Source organism: Cervus elaphus, chromosome 5 (assembly GCF_910594005.1).
Source record: "Cervus elaphus chromosome 5, mCerEla1.1, whole genome shotgun sequence".
Classification (NCBI taxonomy): Eukaryota; Metazoa; Chordata; class Mammalia; order Artiodactyla; family Cervidae; genus Cervus; species Cervus elaphus.
In genome coordinates, this window is record NC_057819.1 from 39,141,387 (window position 1) to 39,159,703 (window position 18,317).

Consider the following 18,317-nt stretch of genomic DNA (forward strand, 5'->3'; position numbering starts at 1 on the left):
GTTTAGAAAGGTTATTTTCTTCTACTTGTTGTTTTCCAAAATTTAATACTTCAGTTAATTAGTATGAGCAGACACATTATTAGGTTAAACGGAAGCTAAATTCTTTGTTTTTCAGTGAATCTTCTCAAAGGAAGGTGTTTTTTTTTTTTTTTTTTTTTTTTAATTGAAAATGGGGAGCTTGCCTCAGGACACTCATTCATTCATTCAATTACTTAATGAGTTGTTTATGACACAGAATGTTATGTAGTGATGGCCAGGAGAGGATTCCTAACTCTGAGAAAGTCTCCTGATACACAAACATGTGATCAGCTATTTTCCTCTTTTGTGTTTTTAATGTAGATGCTTTGGACACTTAAATACTTAAGCTAAATTTTTCCTACCGTAAATCACAAACAGGAACTATAATCACTAATGTCAACATATTTTAGAAGGTATTTCGCAGAAAACAAGAAGAAGGGGTTCAGAGGAACAAATTAGAATATTACCCAAAGTACACATGAAGAAAGAAGACAGCTTCAGAAATGCTTGATTAATGACAGTCATTTCCAAAAATAAAAGCTAAGTAATACGAGAAATTGGAGCAGAACAAAAAGGAATAAAGTAACCAAAAAAGAATTTCTTAATTATTGATGCAAATAAAACAGGAAATTGTCCTCAGACCTTTTAGCCAGGAAAGGAAACTTGGACTATTATACTGGGCTGAAACTTTTACTTTTCAGATGGAAAGTACAGATAAGAGAGCTGAAAATTTAAGCAGTTCTGAAAACATGGCAGGCCTGGCTAAAGAATAACCCGTTTACATTTTCTGAGTTTGAGGCCCTGGATTTGAGTAGTTCAATCAAACGAAAGCTGACCTGCCAGTGTTGGTGAGGAAGGACTTCTCTGTCAGGTCTTGAGAGGAGGTCCCTTCTGTTTTCTTGGCAGATAAGTGTCCTAGGGTTTTCATGGGACAGCAGGGAGGATGGAGGCTCTGAACCTCTCATGTCTCCAGCTGTATCCCAGCCATCCAGCCATTCCTTCTCATCCAGGGCACCGCAGGCAGGAGGTACCTTTTCCATGCTACCCCTCACAAATACCTGCCTCTGCTCTGCCTCTGGAGATACTTTCTGAAAGAGGCCTAGCAGCTGCTTCTCATGAAGCTCCAGCCCAGCCTCCTCTCCCCAAACCAGAGCCTAAGTCTTGGAAAACAAAAGCTTCAACCCTCCCACAGGAAGAATATCCTCAGGCCTCCTGGAGCTAAGCCCTGCTGGCCCTCTTCACAGGGGGAAGAGGAAAATGTATCCCATTCTTTCTTACTTGGAAAACACAATTAAGTTCTCCTCCCAAAGGGTTGTGTGACAGACATTCTTACTTAACCTAATTGCTCCCTCTCAGGTAACATGATTTTTTGCAATAAAAGCTAAAAATAAATATCAAATTTTCAATACTGGAAGGGAAATTAAAGCTGCGTTACAGCTTTTGGATATTGAAGTTACACAAAACAGCAAACAAAAACAAGTAAACAGTAATAAAAACAAGTAGTAAAAATGTCTTTGGAATGTTTTCATTCAGATACATATAATCATGGAATTCAGTTTCCAAGGAAGGTTTTCTGGACAGAAGTTTTACACAGACTATAATTCTTACAGGCTCTTTTTTGTTTGATTTCAATTGGTTTCCATGTCAAAGTGTTGTTGCTATTTCATTCCAACACCAGATTGTACTGAGAAAAGCATGCATCAAGTCACTGAGTGAGTGACCAGGAGCTCACGTATTGACGATTTCACAACAGATTTAGAATTTTCACTCTTCATTTTAAAAGGAAAAAAAGAAAAACCTGTTGAAATCCAAAGAGGTCACAGTTAAAAGACCAGATTATTCATTATTTTTGTTCTCTCAGGAAACTGTAAGGAATAATTCTGCTGACCTTACTGTTTGGCACAAATGAGATGTTTTGGTTTTTTGAACAGAAAAGTGTCAAGTTGAAAATGTTCTTTTTCTTTCCTTTATCGCTTTGAAAGGATCTTTGAACCAAATCAAGCAACTGAAAAAAATGGCACTTTTTATATGAACCAAAACTTCTTCACATACCCAGAAACAAATGCTAAATTCCACTTTAACCAGGCCATATCAGTTACATAGAATGGATTACTATCACAATGATCTCTGAGAGTCCTGATAATTTGATTCTGTTACAAACTTTGTAAAGCTGTTGCCCTGAATCCTATTGCTAAATTTCACACACTATGATCTGAATCAGCACAATCACAGCTTAAAAGAAGAAATTAATAAATAAGCAAAAATAAGTGATACTTCATCTATTATGTGTACATTTTTATTTTTTGGTACTTAAACCGCAAGGAGTCCAGGAAAGAATGGCTCCCAGAGGATGCTCATTGGCCAACATGTTTTGAATTTTGAGGTACAGATCTTGTCTAGATAAGCGTAGTCTTGGCTTCAAGGATACAATATCTATTTTTGTCTTTGCCTCTATTGGTTTTTGCAACACTTCATTCCTAGTCCATTACATTTAATGATTCCCACTTCTATGACCAGAATTCATGATTGAAGGTAGAGATAAAGAAACTATTTTCCTTATCCACATTTCATTTTCCCATATAAAAATTTACTTACTAGCAATATGCTGATGTAGTAAAATATTTTAATGGACAGTTTCTACATATTTATACTAAAAGTTTAGAATATGTCTTATAATATGACTTTCCCTGGATAATCTACATATATGTACAGTCTGGAATTTAATCATCCATTTGTAAGCATTTTTTAAATCTATTCATTATAAATAGATGCCTCTTAAAGTCTGCAGTATTAGAGATTGAGAAGGGAATGAGTTCTATGTAACTCCAGGGTCCAAACTCCTAATTACTGTGATAAAATTCATTAGATTCAACAAAAGCCAATAGCTGGTTAAAGAAGTTGGTCTGAGAGAATTTGGGAACTGTGTACACAAGAGGACTGCTTAACAGCCCAGGGAAGCTGTGGCATGAAATTCCACAGAAATCTCTCTTTTCTACTGCCCAACCCCCAACATCTATATGGATCATATCTCCTCTAGAACTTTGACGAATTGCCAATAATAGTTCTGGGCATCTGGAGACAATAAACTGACACAGATGCTGATGTTCTCTTAAGAGACACTGTTAGCAATATCATTGTGGAAGTTTGTTTTGGGGGCATAGTTGTGAAATTGGTATGAGAGAGGGAAAATATAATGAGTGCTCTGGGGAGACTGTGGCTAAGTGGGGAGTCTTTATATGGAGCTCCTATAGATGAAGATACCATAAGTACTCTATCAAGATCAATTGGATCCAGTGATATAAAAAAGGTTATTTATATTAACATAAATTTATTTGTTCCACATGTTAAGAAGATCCAGTAGACACATACAACCTACTTCTATGTGGGTATGATATGATCGCCCATATGTAACTAATTTTTCAGTGAACTAACAATTATATTATTTTTGCCAACTGCATATGTATAACCTATATAATACGGATCTCTTTTCAGTTTATCTAGGACCTTGCCAGAGAGTTCAGTATTGAATCGGATACGTATCAGTTTCCACAAGCTTGACTGATTCACTTTTCAGAAAGAGCTTAAGTCAAACTCCCTTCTAGGCTAATCTTCTACTAGAATGTCACTCCCAAGAGAGCAGTATCTGGTCAACACTGTTCACCACTTCCATATCCTTAGTATATAGAACAAAACTAGGCATAAACATTAATGAAATATTTTTGTATCAGTGTGTTTCCTTTGACCTTAGATGGCCCATGCTTTATTGCAGTATAAAGGGAGATAAGTCTTGTGTCCAAATACTTTTTTCACCTCACTCATAGGAGGTTGTCCTCCTTCCTTATCTATCCATCCATCCCCATCATCATACTCTAATCTACATCTCCTCCAAAACCTCAGTTTCCAATGTCTGCTTTCCATTGACTACCTCTTAATCTTCAAATTTACTTCTTCCAGTAATTGGTTGACTAGGTAAAGACTTCCCAATTATTTTCCCACCATCTCTCCCCATTCACCATGACCCTCGTGTTTTTATTCTCCTTTCCCAACTGTGCTATAGCATCTATCCTCTGCTCTCTTGCCCCTCTCTCCCTCTGCAAAACTCCAACCCTCCTTAAATCCACAATTTAATTCAAGCTTTTGAACATTCTTGGAAAAAAGACAAGTAACAAGGCTGATTGGTTATCTTTATATTTTCTACCATTATTGGAAGCAATATGTTTTTCCTATTCCTGATGTTTCTTTCCAAATGAGTATAATTCAGTTAGCCTAATTCCAGATCTCACTGATTGCATTATAAGAATTAAAGGAAAACAAAATGATATTATTTCTAATTAGATCCTAGGAGAAGAAAGGGGAGGGGAGGAAAAAGAAGTTACAAGCTAATTTCACTGTTTATCATAAATCAAAAAATGAAAAAATAAAGCCAATATCCCTCCAAAAAGGGGATGCCTAAGGATATCATATAAAGGCATAAGAATAATTGTAATTCTGTTATATTGCAAAAACAACCTCTCATTCTCCATTCCTCTTGTCGTCCACTATGATTCTGGGATTTGTCATAGTATTTCCTTTGACCTGTGTGAAGTTAACAAATATAATTCAACCAGAGGTTTGGAAAAGTATTTGCCTGTTGCTTCTTAGGCTCTTGCCATTCTGCCTTTGCCATGAGAAATCTGGTCTTGTCTGCTGAAGAAATGTAAGAGGAATGTAAAATACAGAGCTAAATTGCCCCAGCCAATAGCCAGTATAGCTCCAGAAGTAAATCTAGCTTAAACCCAAGGAACAATGCATCTGAAATCACTAATCCATATACTCATGAAAAAGGTTGATGCTTATTGTTTTAAACATTGATTTCAAGATGATTTTTTTCATCCAGCTTAATAGTGGAAATACAACCAATACAGTAACCATGAAAAAATGCAAATCTTCATAAATGCCAAAAGGTATACTGATACATACACACAGAAAGAGAACATATAAAACTAGCTATGTAACAAAAATCAATGAAAGTGTGTATAATGTACAAGAATATGAAAGAACAGAGACCAAAGTTACTATTCATATTGACTGTTGTGTAACAGCTTAAATTACCTATTGATAGAAAAAAATAATTTCAAATTACCTAACAAAGCAAAATTCAATACTCTGTGCTACATTCATAAGACAGATCTGAAATAAATATTCTGAATGGGTAAAAAATAAAAGAACAAGCATATTATACCAGGCAAACACAGATAAAAAGAAAGCAAGTAGACATCTGACAGCAAGAATTTAGACCATGAAACATTACAAGGAGAACACAAAAGGACACTTTATCATGCCTTAGATAAAAATTCAAAATGAAGATACAGAATATATTAACATTTGTGCACAAATTCAGCAATATTTTCATACAAGCCAAATTAATTTGTGGTAAAAGAACAATAAATATATACATCTTAGTCATAATCCTTCAGAAAAAAATTTTCAAAAAGAATACTATTGAAACCCAGCTAGTTAACTCAATTAAAAAGTAGTGGCAGTAGGGGAATTAGGTTGGGTCTTGGGGAGAAAGCATAGAGCAGAAAATCAGAAATAAAAAGGGTAAAATATCATCAAGATAGAGGAAATTAAAAAAAATAATTATTAAGAACATTACTTTGAACAATAATGCAAAATAATCTAAAGAAATGAAAACCTGGATAATTTTCTCTCTCTACCAAAGAACTGTGGGGGGAAAGGAGAAGATGGGCTACATAGGCCAACTGCCATTGAAGAAATAAAGGAAATATAAATCACAGCAGGATCCTCTATGACCCACCTCCCAAGTAATGGAAATAAAAGCAAAAATAAACAAATAGGACCTAATTAAACTTAAAAGCTTTTGCACTACAAAGGAAACTATAAGCAAGGTGAAAAGACAGCCCTCAGATTGGGAGAAAATAATAGCATATGAAGCAACAGACAAAGGATTAATCTCAAAAATATACAAGCAACTCCTGCTGCTCAATTCCAGAAAAATAAATGACCCAATCAAAATTGGGCCAAAGATCTAAACAGACATTTCTCCAAAGACAACATACAGATGGCTAACAAACACACGAAAAGATGCTCAACATCACTCATTATCAGAGAAATGCAAATCAAAACCACAATGAGGTACCATTACATGCCAGTCAGGATGGCTGCTATCCAAAAGTCTACAAGCAATAAATCCTGGAGAAGGTGTGGAGAAAAGGGAGCCCTCTTACACTGTTGGTGGGAATGCAAACTAGTACAGCCGCTATGGAAAACAGTGTGGAGATTTCTTAAAAAACTGGAAATAGAACTGCCATATGACCCAGCAATCCCACTCCTGGGCATACACACTGAGGAAACCAGATCTGAAAGAGACACGTGCACCCCAATGTTCATCACAGCACTGTTTATAATAGCCAGGACATGGAAGCAACCTAGATGCCCATCAGCAGACGAATGGATAAGGAAGCTGTGGTACATATACACCATGGAATATTACTCAGCCGTTAAAAAGAATTCATTTGAATCAGTTCTAATGAGATGGATGAAACTGGAGCCCCTTATACAGAATGAAGTAAGCCAGAAAGATAAAGACCAATACAGTATACTAATGCATATATATGGAATTTAGAAAGATGGTAACTATAACCCTATATGCAAAATAGAAAAAGAGACACAGATGTACAGAACAGAATTTTGGACTCTGTGGGAGAAGACAAGAGTGGGATGTTTTGAGAGAACAGCATCGAAACATGTATATTATCTATGATGAAACAGATCACCAGCCCAGGCTGGATGCATGAGACAAGTGCTCGGGCCTGGTGCACTGGGAAGACCCAGAGGAATCGGATGGAGAGGGAGGTGGGAGCGGGGAGCGGGATGGGGAATACATGTAAATCCATGGCTGATTCACGTCAAAATGTATGACAAAAACCACTACAATAATGTAAAGTAATTAGCCTCCAACTAATAAAATTAAATGGAAAAAAAAAGAAATAAAGGAAATAATTGAAGAGTGGGTATTATTTATTTCAGTTGTTGACTAAAGTATTCTTTGCAGGTCAGTGAAGTTATATTAGTTAACAGTTGTTCAAATCTTCTGCAAGTTTTGAAATCTTCACATAAGATTTTTGAATTTCCTTCTCTAAATCTCTCATATGTACTATTTGCATTTCAAAGCCCTATTATTGCATACAAAATATGCTGATTTTGGATTCCTGTATCTTTCTGTAGAATTAGTTCTTTTATCATTTTGAAAATGTCTTTTTCTCCAGTGGTACCCCAAAATTCTCCAAGCCAGGCTTGGAGAAATTCTTCAACAGTATGTGAACCATGAATTTCCAGATGTTCAAGCTGGATTTCGAAAAGGCAGAGGAACCAGAGATAAAACTGCCAACATCCACTGGATCATCAAAAAAACAAGAGAGTTCCAGAAAAACATCAACTTCTGCTTTACTGACAATGCAAAAGCCTTTGACTGTGTGGATCACAAAAAACTGGAAAATTCTTAAAGAGATGTGAATACCAGACCACCTGACCTGCCTCCTGAGAAATCTGTATGCAGGTCAAGAAGCAACAGTTAGAACTGGACATAGAACAACAGACTGGTTCCAAATCAGGAAAGGAGTACATCAAAGCTGTATATTGTCACCTTGCTTATTTAACTTATATGCAGAGTACATTGTGAGAAATGCTGCACTGGATGAAGCACAAGCTGGAATCAAGATTTCTGGGAGAAATATCAATAACCTCAGATATGCAGATGACACCACACTTATGGCAGAAAGTGAAGAACTGAAGAGCCTCTTGATGAAAGTGAAAAAGGAGAGTGAAAATTTTGGCTTAAAACTCAGTATTCAGAAAACTAAGATATGGCATCTGGTCCCATCACTTCTTGGCAAATAGATGGGGAAACAATGGAAACAGTGAGAGACTTTATTTTGGGGGACTTCAAAATCCCTGCAGATGGTGACTGCAGCCATGAAATTAAAACACACTTGCTCCTTGGAAGAAAAGTTATGACCAACCTAGACGGCATATTAAAAGGCAGAGACATTACTTTGCCAACAAAGGTCTGTCTAGTCAAAGCTATGGTTTTTCCAATGGTCATGTATGGATGTGAGAGTTGGAGCATGAAGAAAACTGAGTGCCGAAGAACTGATGCTTTTGAACTTTGATATTGGAGAAGACTATTGAGATCCCTTGGACAGCAAGGAGATCCCACCAGTCCATCCTAAAACAAATAGTCCTGCATATTCATTGGAAGGATTGATGCTGAAGCTGAAACTTCAGTACTTTGGCCACCTAATGTGAAGAACTGACTCACTAGAAAAGACCCTGATGCTCGGAAGGATTGAAGGTGGGAGGAAAAGGGGACGGCAGAGGATGAATGGTTGGATGCATCACCGACTCAATGGACATGAGTTTGAGTAAATTCTGGGAGTTGGTGAAGGACAGAGAAGCCTTCGTGCTGCAGTCCATGGGGTCACAAGGAGTTGGACATGACTGAGCAACTTAATTGAACTGAACTGAACTGAACCCCTTGTTTTAAGTCTTCTTTGTCGAATATTAATAAACACGTAACAGCTACCTTTTCGTTTGTGTATGCATAGGGTAGGCTTACCAGGTGGCGTTAGTGGTAAAGAACCTGCCTACCAATGCACGAGACAAAAGAGATGCAGGTTCAATCTCTGGGTCAGGAAGATCTCCTGAAGGAGGACATGGCAACCCACTCCAGTATCCTTGCCTGGAGAATCCCATGGACAGAGGAGCTTGGCGGCTACAGTCCATGAGGTCACAAAGAGTCAGAAATGACTGAACTGATCTAGCATGCATGCATTATACAATATATATATATATATTTAAATTAATAAATAAATAAAATTTTTCCTCTTTCTCTAACTAGCTAAGAAGAAGTCAGCCTCTAGTTGTTTTTCTTTAAAAGAAAGTCTGAATCTTGTGATGGTTGAAACAATGGGATTGGAGCATTGAGCACATCCCGAAGCTATTCGACTGATTTAAGAACTAAAAATCAAGGCTTACTGCTGGTAAAGTTTGGAAAGGGTGAGAGAGAAGGGTAGGAAAAAACCAGAGCCAGCAGCAACCAGTGGATTTGAGGTGGAGAATTATAGATTCTGGGAGAGAAGACAGGAAATGGGGCCAACCACCCTGCTGGGCTTCATGAGAGGCAGTGGTGAAAATGTTTCTAAAAAAGTGTTGTCCTGTGTCATGAATGAAACATCTCTTGAGTTTTGTTTTTCCCTGTGATGGATTTTAAAATTTGCTTTAGAGAAAGAAAAAAAGAAGTGTTGTCAGTACACAATATACTTATTTCTTCACATTTCCATGCAAGCATATTAAGGTCTCTGAGAAGTTCTGATAGAACACAACACTCCGATTTTTTTAATCCAGGAGTATTTGGCCACCCTCCCTGCACACACACACTCACGTTTTGGCCCCGATGATCATCCTCTAAGTCTAGCACTTGGAACACTGTTTGGAAGTGTTTCCTCAGATTTACTATCCAACTCATGTGCACTTTGGTTCAAACGTCCCTCTGCTCATTGCCAGGACTCTGCCTGATCAACCTTCTCCTGATCTGCATCTCAGCCTGCGACTATCCAAGTTCAGCTCATAAAACAATCTCTTCTCTGACATTTTTAAGTCATATATTCAAATATTCTATGTCACTTCCTCATTTTGATTTTGCATCAGAACATTTTCCAATAAAATTACCTTTCTGGTGAGTCCCAACTCTGAAATCCTATGATTTTTTTATTTTGTTAAAAAGGGTTGCTTCACAGGAGAAAAATGATGGTGGAGGAGAACACTTGTTGGGAATATTTCTAAGGGAGAATTAAAAGTCTTCTTTCCTTTTATATAATTAAAAAATAGGCTACTGCAATAGATTTATAACTCAAGTTAATTGTGGGTGTGCCCTTCTCTAGAGCATCTTAAGAAATTATTTGTAGAATACCACCAAGAAAGCTGGTACTCTGTCATTCAAAACACTGAAATAACACTTTGGGTTCATAATGGACAGTGCTCAAACACACAAATACCTTGATCACAAACAATATTTGGTGGCAAAGGTCCATAGTCACAGAAATTATGCTAATCCTTTCATAGTCTCAGGGTGATCGCTGTCCTATAAGCAGAATTTACCTGGATATTTCAGTTGGGTCCTTTTTACAGGGCTCCATGGAAAGATTTAATAATAGGAAAAATGTAGAGAGTGAACATATTTTACTAAACTGCAAAAGGCCCCCAAACTGCCTCTCAAAGTTACCTTAATACAAAAAAAAAAAAAATTGGAGAGACAAATACATAATATTGCTTATATATGGAATCTAAAAAAATAATGCAAATGAACTTATTTACAAAACAGAGAGTCACAGATGTAGAAAACAAACTTACAGTTACCCAGAAGAAAGTGGGAGGAAGCGATAAATTGGGAAGTTGAAACTGACATATACACACTGCTATGTATAAAAAACAGATAACCTAATAAGGACCTACTGTATAGCACAGGGAACTCTACTCAATACTCCGTAATGGCCTATATGGGAAAAGAATCTAAAAAGGATTGTATGTATGTCTATGTATAACTGATTCACTTTGTTGTACACCTGAAACTAACACATCATAAATCAACTATATACCAATAAAATATTTTTGAAGGAGAAAAGCACTTTAATCCACAAAGCAATCCATTCACTGAGACTTTATTTGCTGCCTTATCTTAGTATTTATATTTTCTTACATGGTTTTTCACTTTCATCACTAAACTGTAATAAACAGAACAAGAACCATATTTGACATGGCATTGCATCCATTGAATCATCCAAAGAAAAGTATAGCAAATTGAAGCACAGTTAATGACTGGGAGAATAAGATGAGTTTTAAAAATCAGGACAAATCAACTCTGTACCTAATGTCCATGGAATTATAAGACAGATATCAGGCAAAAGGTGTACTAGGAAGAGCATGATGAAGAGCCTAAAACATAAGAAAGTGATTGTAAAGCATTAAAAGAGAGACTTTGGTTGTCAACAAAAGAAGAACAATATAATGGCTTCAATAAAAAAGTAGTTAAACTGGAGTGGGGAAATAAAAAATATATGCTCATGTTTGAGATCAGGATAATGTGACAGGAAGAAAACAGTCAGGAATTTTTATTGGAAAAAAGAGAAAAATACAATAAAGATATTAATAGCATTAGATTATTGAATAGGATATTGAGAAGTTAAGTATGTCAGAACCTGAAGAGTTGATGCAATTAAGAATAAAAAAGAAAGAAACTGATGAGAAAAATCTGAAACTATTAACAGAACAATTTTGATCATTGTGTGTGTGAGTTAGTCGCTTAGTTGTGTTCAACTCTTTGCAACCCCATGGACTGTATCTCACTAGGGTACTTTGCCCATGGAATTCTCCAGGCAAGAATAGTGGAGTGGGTTGCCATTCCCTTCTCCAGCAGATCTTCCTGACCAGGGATCAAACCCAGGTCTCTTGCATTGCAGGCAGATTCTTTACCATCTGAACCACCAGGGAAGCCCTTTTGGTCGATGGAGATTACAAATAAAATTCAGAATCCCTTGAAGTTTAAATTTAGCAACACATAGTCCATCTTTCTGAGACTTGAAAAAGAGAAAGGTATAATTATCATTTGGAGTAGAAATCTGAGTTTCTTGGTCCTTTAATAAACTTCAATCTAAAAATATCACTGATATTTACATTGCATTTTGAGGCAATTAAAACCAGCCATTCCCAGAAAATTCCTTCTCTTTTATCCGATTATATAATTGACTTTTTCCTTAACTTAGCTTGAAATTCTTAACATTAGAGTCATTTCTTCAAATTAAACAGGAAAACAAGAGAAAAATTTTTGAAAACATCATTTACAAAGCACATAATTTACAAGGGCACAATGCTATTTCTGAATTTCCTTCAAATGTATTTATTCAAAATATTCTTTATTTTATTTGCTAATCTTGAGGTCAAACAGTCAATCCTGAAGGAAATCAGTCCTGAATATTCATTGGAAGGACTTAGGCTGAGCTGAAACTCCAATGCTTTGGCCATCTGATGCGAAGAATTGACTCATTGGAAAAGACCCTGAAGTTGGGAAAGACAGAAGGCAAGAGGAGAAGGGGATGACAGAGGATGGGATGGTTGGAAGACATCATTGACTTGATGGACATGAGTTTGAGCAAGCTCTGGGAGTTGGTGATGGACAGGGAAACCTGGTGTGCTGCAGTTCATGGGGTCACAAAGAGTCAGACACAACTAGGGACTGAACTGAACTGAATCTTGAGATATTAAATATAATCTTCTTTTTCCAAAATTTATTTATTTTGACTAAAGTTGATGTTGAAGTCTAAAAAGAAAGTAGAATGATAAAAGGTGACTTGAGATATTAGAGTTATTGATTAATTAATGCTGGTTGAACTAGTGCATGCCTGCTAAGTCACTTCAATCCTGTCCAACTCTTTGCAACCCCATGGACTGTAGCATGCTAGGCTCCTCTGTCCATGTGACTGTCTGGGTAAGAATACTGAAGCGGATTGCCATGCCGTCTACCAGGGATCTTCCTGACCCAGAGATGGGACCCTTGTCTCATTAAATCTCCTGCATTTGTAGGTGGGTTCTTTTACCATTGAAGGGTAATTATATATGATAATGAGTGGGAGGATCATTCCGACAATTGGGGAATCACCCACTCCTTAGTCTTTATATAGTGCCTTGTTTCCCTTGTGGCTCAGCTAGTAAAGAATTTGCCTGCAATGTGGGAGACCTGGGTTCAATCCCTGGATTGGGAAGACCCCCTGGAGAAGGGAAAGGCTACGCACTCCAGTATTCTGGCCTTGAGAATTCCATGGACTCTACAGTCCATGGGCTCCCAAACAGTTGGACACGACTGAGCGACTTTCACACTCTACCACTAACGCCACCTGGGAAGCATCTGGTTGAACTAGAGATAGCATTATAATTGAATATAAGGCTTAGAGAAGAGAGGTGATCTGCAAGAAAAACAAAAATAATTGAGCATAGGATTATGACATGAAAATAAGAAATCCATATTGGATTCAGAAAAAAAAAAACCCACAACATATTGACAAGATTATACTTATCAACAGTTTACATTACACTGATATAGTACAGTCTACCTCCTGGAAATGATGCCAGGAAACTATCTTGTTTTCCATCAAACAACAGGACTTTGGTGACACCACCATGCCTCTTTACTCAGTCTGAAGGAAGTATCTGATCCTTCCTCTCCTAGAATATCTGTGCTTAGACAGAGCTAGAAATTCTATAAGGAATTTTAGGAATGGATGTGAAAGGAATGAAAAAGGAAACAAAACCATGATTTTAGAAAATAACACAGCATTCCATATTCTAGTATCATTTGCATTTTTTATACTTATATTAGAAAATTTTAACTTATATAATATTTTATCATTCTAATATAATTATCTTGTTATGCTCATTTATTAAATTACCTGAGCTATTTTTTTTTAACGTTTTATTTTGTAGTGGGGTATAGTCAATTAAAGATGTGATAGTTTTAGGTGAACTGTGAAGGGACTCAGCTATACATACACATGTATCCATTCTCCCCTAAACTCCCCTCCCATCCAGACTTGTCACATAACATTGAGCAGAGTTTCATGTGCTATATATTAGGTGCTTGTTGGTTTTCCATTTTAAATATAGTAGTGTGTACCTGTCTATCGCAAACTCTCTAACCATCCCTTCCCGCTGTCCTTTCCCTGGGTAACCATAGTACCTTATATATTAAACTATGACTTTGATCAATTATTTCTCTATTGTAAAGTCATGAAATCATTAATATTTCTGATTAAAATGCAATATTTTCGAGTATAAATTTGCTGTATAAATTGAATAGTCTTTGGATCGTTTTATAGAATTAGTCTTTGGATATTTAACAGCAGTAATAACAAAAACAATTTAGTTACCTAGGAATGTATTTCTTATAATTAATACAGCACACTCAATAAAGTCTAATAAACGTTCACAATTTTGAACTATTTTCTTTTAGTTGCCAATATTTCAAACCTCTATTCTTGAAACAAGTTATTAGTACTGGATATTAATTAAAATAACCCTTAGATAGAATATTACAAAAACTATTATCAGTAAAAAGCTCATTTGAAATAATTATTGCAAAGTATTTCGCTTTAAGGTGGTGCTTGCCAAAATTTAAATTATAATATAGTCACATGCCTGTTAAAAATTCTAGTATGTAGCACTTGCATTTGATACATATCACTTGGTCCAAAGAACATTTCATCCAAATTAAGTGATACAGAGACTTAAAAGATAGAGACATGAATGTAACATCTCAGTCCAGTTCAGTTCAGTTGCTCAGTCCTGTCTGACTCTTTGTGACCCCATGAACCGTAGCACACCAAGCCTCCCTGTCCATCCCCAACTCCTGGAGTTTACCCAAACTCATGTCTATTGAGTTGGTGATGCCATCCAACCATCTCATCCTCTGTGGTCCCCTTCTCTTCCTGCTCCTCCTGTAGCTTTCTTATCTTCCTTGGCTCTGCCCTCTAGGCTTCTCACTATGGCCACTGGCTCAGGCCCAACACCTCTGCCATCCACCTCAGTAGCTACACCTCTTCACACAGCCCTGATACAACAGTTCAACATCATTATCTTAAGTCCTACACGTGGTGTGCTGTCCTGGATGTTCAACTAACCAGTGGACACTTTAATTTTAAAAATGACTATAAATAAAATGTCTAAAATTCAACTGATTGCCTCTCTCTCCACAACACAAATAGTTCTTGCCACTGTTAAATTTATTTTTTAAAAATTCCAGTAAATATTAATACTCTTGCCACTTTGGTACAAGTTGTAGTACTTCATGTGCAAAGAAGGGCACATAAGAAGGCCTGAGGGGTCAGGAAGGAAATGAAGGCCTCCTTCCTAGGAAGCTGAGGTTGCTTTGGATGGCCTATTCAGAGAGAATGAAGGACACAAAAGTTTTCAGGTAAGTATTACAACTACAACTTTATTTTTATTTAAAAGAATAGCAGTAGAATCTATAAAAAGTTGCTAAAGGTACTGTTTCTATGGTAAGAAAAATATATATATAAATAACTTCTCCTTGGAAGGAGATTTTAAAATATGCAGCCAAAAAATTAACAAAATACTATATTTCTATTTTCAAAGTATTCCATGTCAGGAAAGCCCCAAACTGTCGCTCTTAAGGATTATCTACTTTTTAAATTGTCATTTAATAGCAAAGAAATGCCTTTTGTGGGTTCTTGGTTTTAGAAAGATATCTTATAACCAATCCTTTTCCAGAAACACACTTAGATCCAGAGCCATGTAAATGTTCTAACAGAGAATCCTTTCGAAACAGAGATACAAATAGTTATAGCTTATTCCAAACATAAACACACAGATAACAAACATAACTACACCTTTTTATCTGATTTGAGAAAGTATTTTTCTCCCAAGAAAGAAGATATAAAAATATGAATTAATTTATTTTAAGAAGGCTTAAAATAATTTATTTTCTAGAATTAAAAATTCATAGTTGACGTTACAAATAGACACAAACTCTACTTCCTCATTTCCTAAGTTTTCTTTGTCAGTCTTATGGTGAAAACGCCCAAGGATTTATTGTTTGTTAGCCTTCAATAATCAAGTAAGACAGATGCACCACTAGGTCACTGTGGAAATGTGCTAATTGGAAGAAATGTGGATCATCATCACCCTTATATTTTTATTACGTTCAATCTGACCCTTGTCCTGCAGCCTCCACTCTGATGAATATACACAATTCCTCTAAAAGATAAATTTTTATTATTGTCTTTTGTTAATACGTCTTTCTAGTTAAAGAAGTTGAGTTGTATATTCAAGGGTAGCAGAACAAATAAATGTTCACCTAAAAGCCTTTTCTAGGCTCAAGTGCATAGCACTGCAATGTATTACAATGTAATGTAATGCCCCACTCTGATCAATTCTGTGTAATCCCACAAAAACAACTGCTTTCTCAGCTTTGGCTACCCTGATGTTAAAATCTCCTTCAACCTCTTGCCAGCTCTAAACTGGAAGAGGTTTGAGTGTGAGTGACATGAGTGAGAGGTGACTCATCTCTGCCACGCATCGCTCTGAAGGATGCAAAATTAACTCACTTTCTCTCCATCTGTGTAGATGGAAAAAAATGAAAGTCACAAAAATATGCAATTATTTCACTGTATAGTTTGTTAATTATGCTCGCCTCTCTTTTCTATTTGTAAAGATACTTCATAGCCATCTCTGTAAAGAGCAGTCCCAGTTTTCATTAGTGGGTTCTGCAGCTGCTTGGAGTTTCTGGCAGGCAGCACCATTTAAGGCTGTGTAAGTCTAAAATGTTTTCCCTAATGTTTCAGTTCATATTGAAAACAGACACACACTCTTGAATGTTTAAAGCAGAATCGTTTCTGGCCAAATTTTCAGTGTCAACACAAAAACTGCAGAAGAGATTACATTTTAGTTTTCTATTTTTTCCCAATGATTTCAAAAATCAAGAGAATAAAGGAGGAAGAAAAGAAAATCCACTACATATTTTAACCCAAGTTTACATAGATTGATTTTAAGGAAATGATAAAAATCTATTGTCTTTCCAAGGAGGTTCATAGAAATTGAACACTTAAAGAGACTTGCTTCTAAGAATGTGAAACAAACAAAACTTTTATAGGAAAAGTTGTTCCTTAAATATCATAATTCACTCTCTAGTGTCTAAGTGATTGATCAAAGAATATCATTTCAAGGATATTCCTCACAGGATAATTGGAATGGACTGACTACCAAGAAGAGCAGAAGAAACCAATCCTAAAAGTACTTCACTATTGCTAGGGTCATACTACAATTGATGCTAAAACAAGGCAGCTAAATAAGAGAGAGATGCCATTTTCTGTGTAGTGGAAAATCCAAGTATCTTACAGTTGGATCTCCATATTCATGGTTCCTTCATAACAGGATTTCATGCCTTTGTATTCAACCATAATGATGGATCACGTAGTACTGCAGTATTTATTGGGGGAAAAAAAAATCAGTGTATAAGTGGAGCCCAGCAGTTCAAACCTGTATTGTTTAAAGGCCAACTGTATGCAACTAAATTAGTATGGGAATCCTTCAGTTTTTAAGACTAGTTTTAAGATGATAACAGAGGAGATTCTTTTTTCCAGATGAAGTTATATTCATATACATTGTGGCTCTTGATAAAATTACCTTGAAAGGAAGGACTCATTCACTAACCCTTTGAAGGTACGGAAATGCATATTCCTGAAAGAACAAAACAGAGGAGTATTTTACAAACAAGAAACATTTCTTATTGAAGACAATTTCTTCAAATGTTATATTTGAAATTTTCTTGCACTATTCCCAGAAAGATGTGTCATAAAGTTTGTTAATAATTGATAATGAAATGATTCCTTTTAAAGAATACTAGTAATATCCCAAACCATGTAGTAAGAAAGTCTCTCTTTAGTATCAGAAAATTTAGAAATCTTGTTTTTTATAAGAAGTTGCCTTTCAGAAACTAGAGTTAATCTTTTCTATTGCTTTGAAACATTCCTCTTTTTAATTGTTTTCATAGAATAATGTAATAGACATCTAGAATACATTTTTTTCTTCTTACACGTAAAGTGATAGTTTATTGCTATGAAAATGTAATGAATATGAAATGACAAGGAAAATGAAGAACTAAGGCGGCACAAGCGATACACAATTAAGCCCATGAAAACAGCCAAACTTACATTTGATGAGCATAAAAACAGTGAAAGACATTTGAGACCCAAGTTCAATCCCTGGGTTGGGAAGGTCCCCTGGAGAAGGAAATGGCAACCCACTCCAGTTTTCTTGCCTGGAAAATCCTATGGACAGAGGAGTCTGGCAGGCTACAGTTCATGGGGTCGCAAGAGTTGGACACTACTTAGCGACTAAACAACAACGATGATCACATTCATACTTAGATTCCAGGATTTAACACAGTGGATTATGGAGTGGTAAATAGAAGCTGATCATTAACAAACAATAAAGCTAGGATGGGTAAAAATGTTATACCCTCAGTAAAAGGGGGGCAGAAAATATCTATTGCCAAAATGAGACCAAAAGAAGCCCTGTTTTCTGTGTTATGCTCTGAGTAGAACACTTTGTCGTTGTCATCATCATCACCACCATCATTTTCATCAGTATCATCATCATTTATCACCACGTTCCAAATTTTGTCACCACAGACCTGCTTCCAGATAGACCAGGAACTCTATGTTATCCTC

At 36.2% G+C, this 18,317-nt stretch overlaps 1 long non-coding RNA gene across 1 annotated transcript in view; it reads right to left on the reverse strand.

The window, feature by feature from the left end:
- Window positions 1-17,325, reverse strand: part of LOC122694089 — a 138,884-nt gene extending 121,559 nt beyond the window's left edge. Inside the window, exon 1 of the long non-coding RNA XR_006341107.1 lies at window positions 17,272-17,325. This is a non-coding gene — a long non-coding RNA (uncharacterized LOC122694089). The remainder of the gene's footprint in view (window positions 1-17,271) is intronic.
- Window positions 17,326-18,317: the final 992 nt, after the last annotated feature.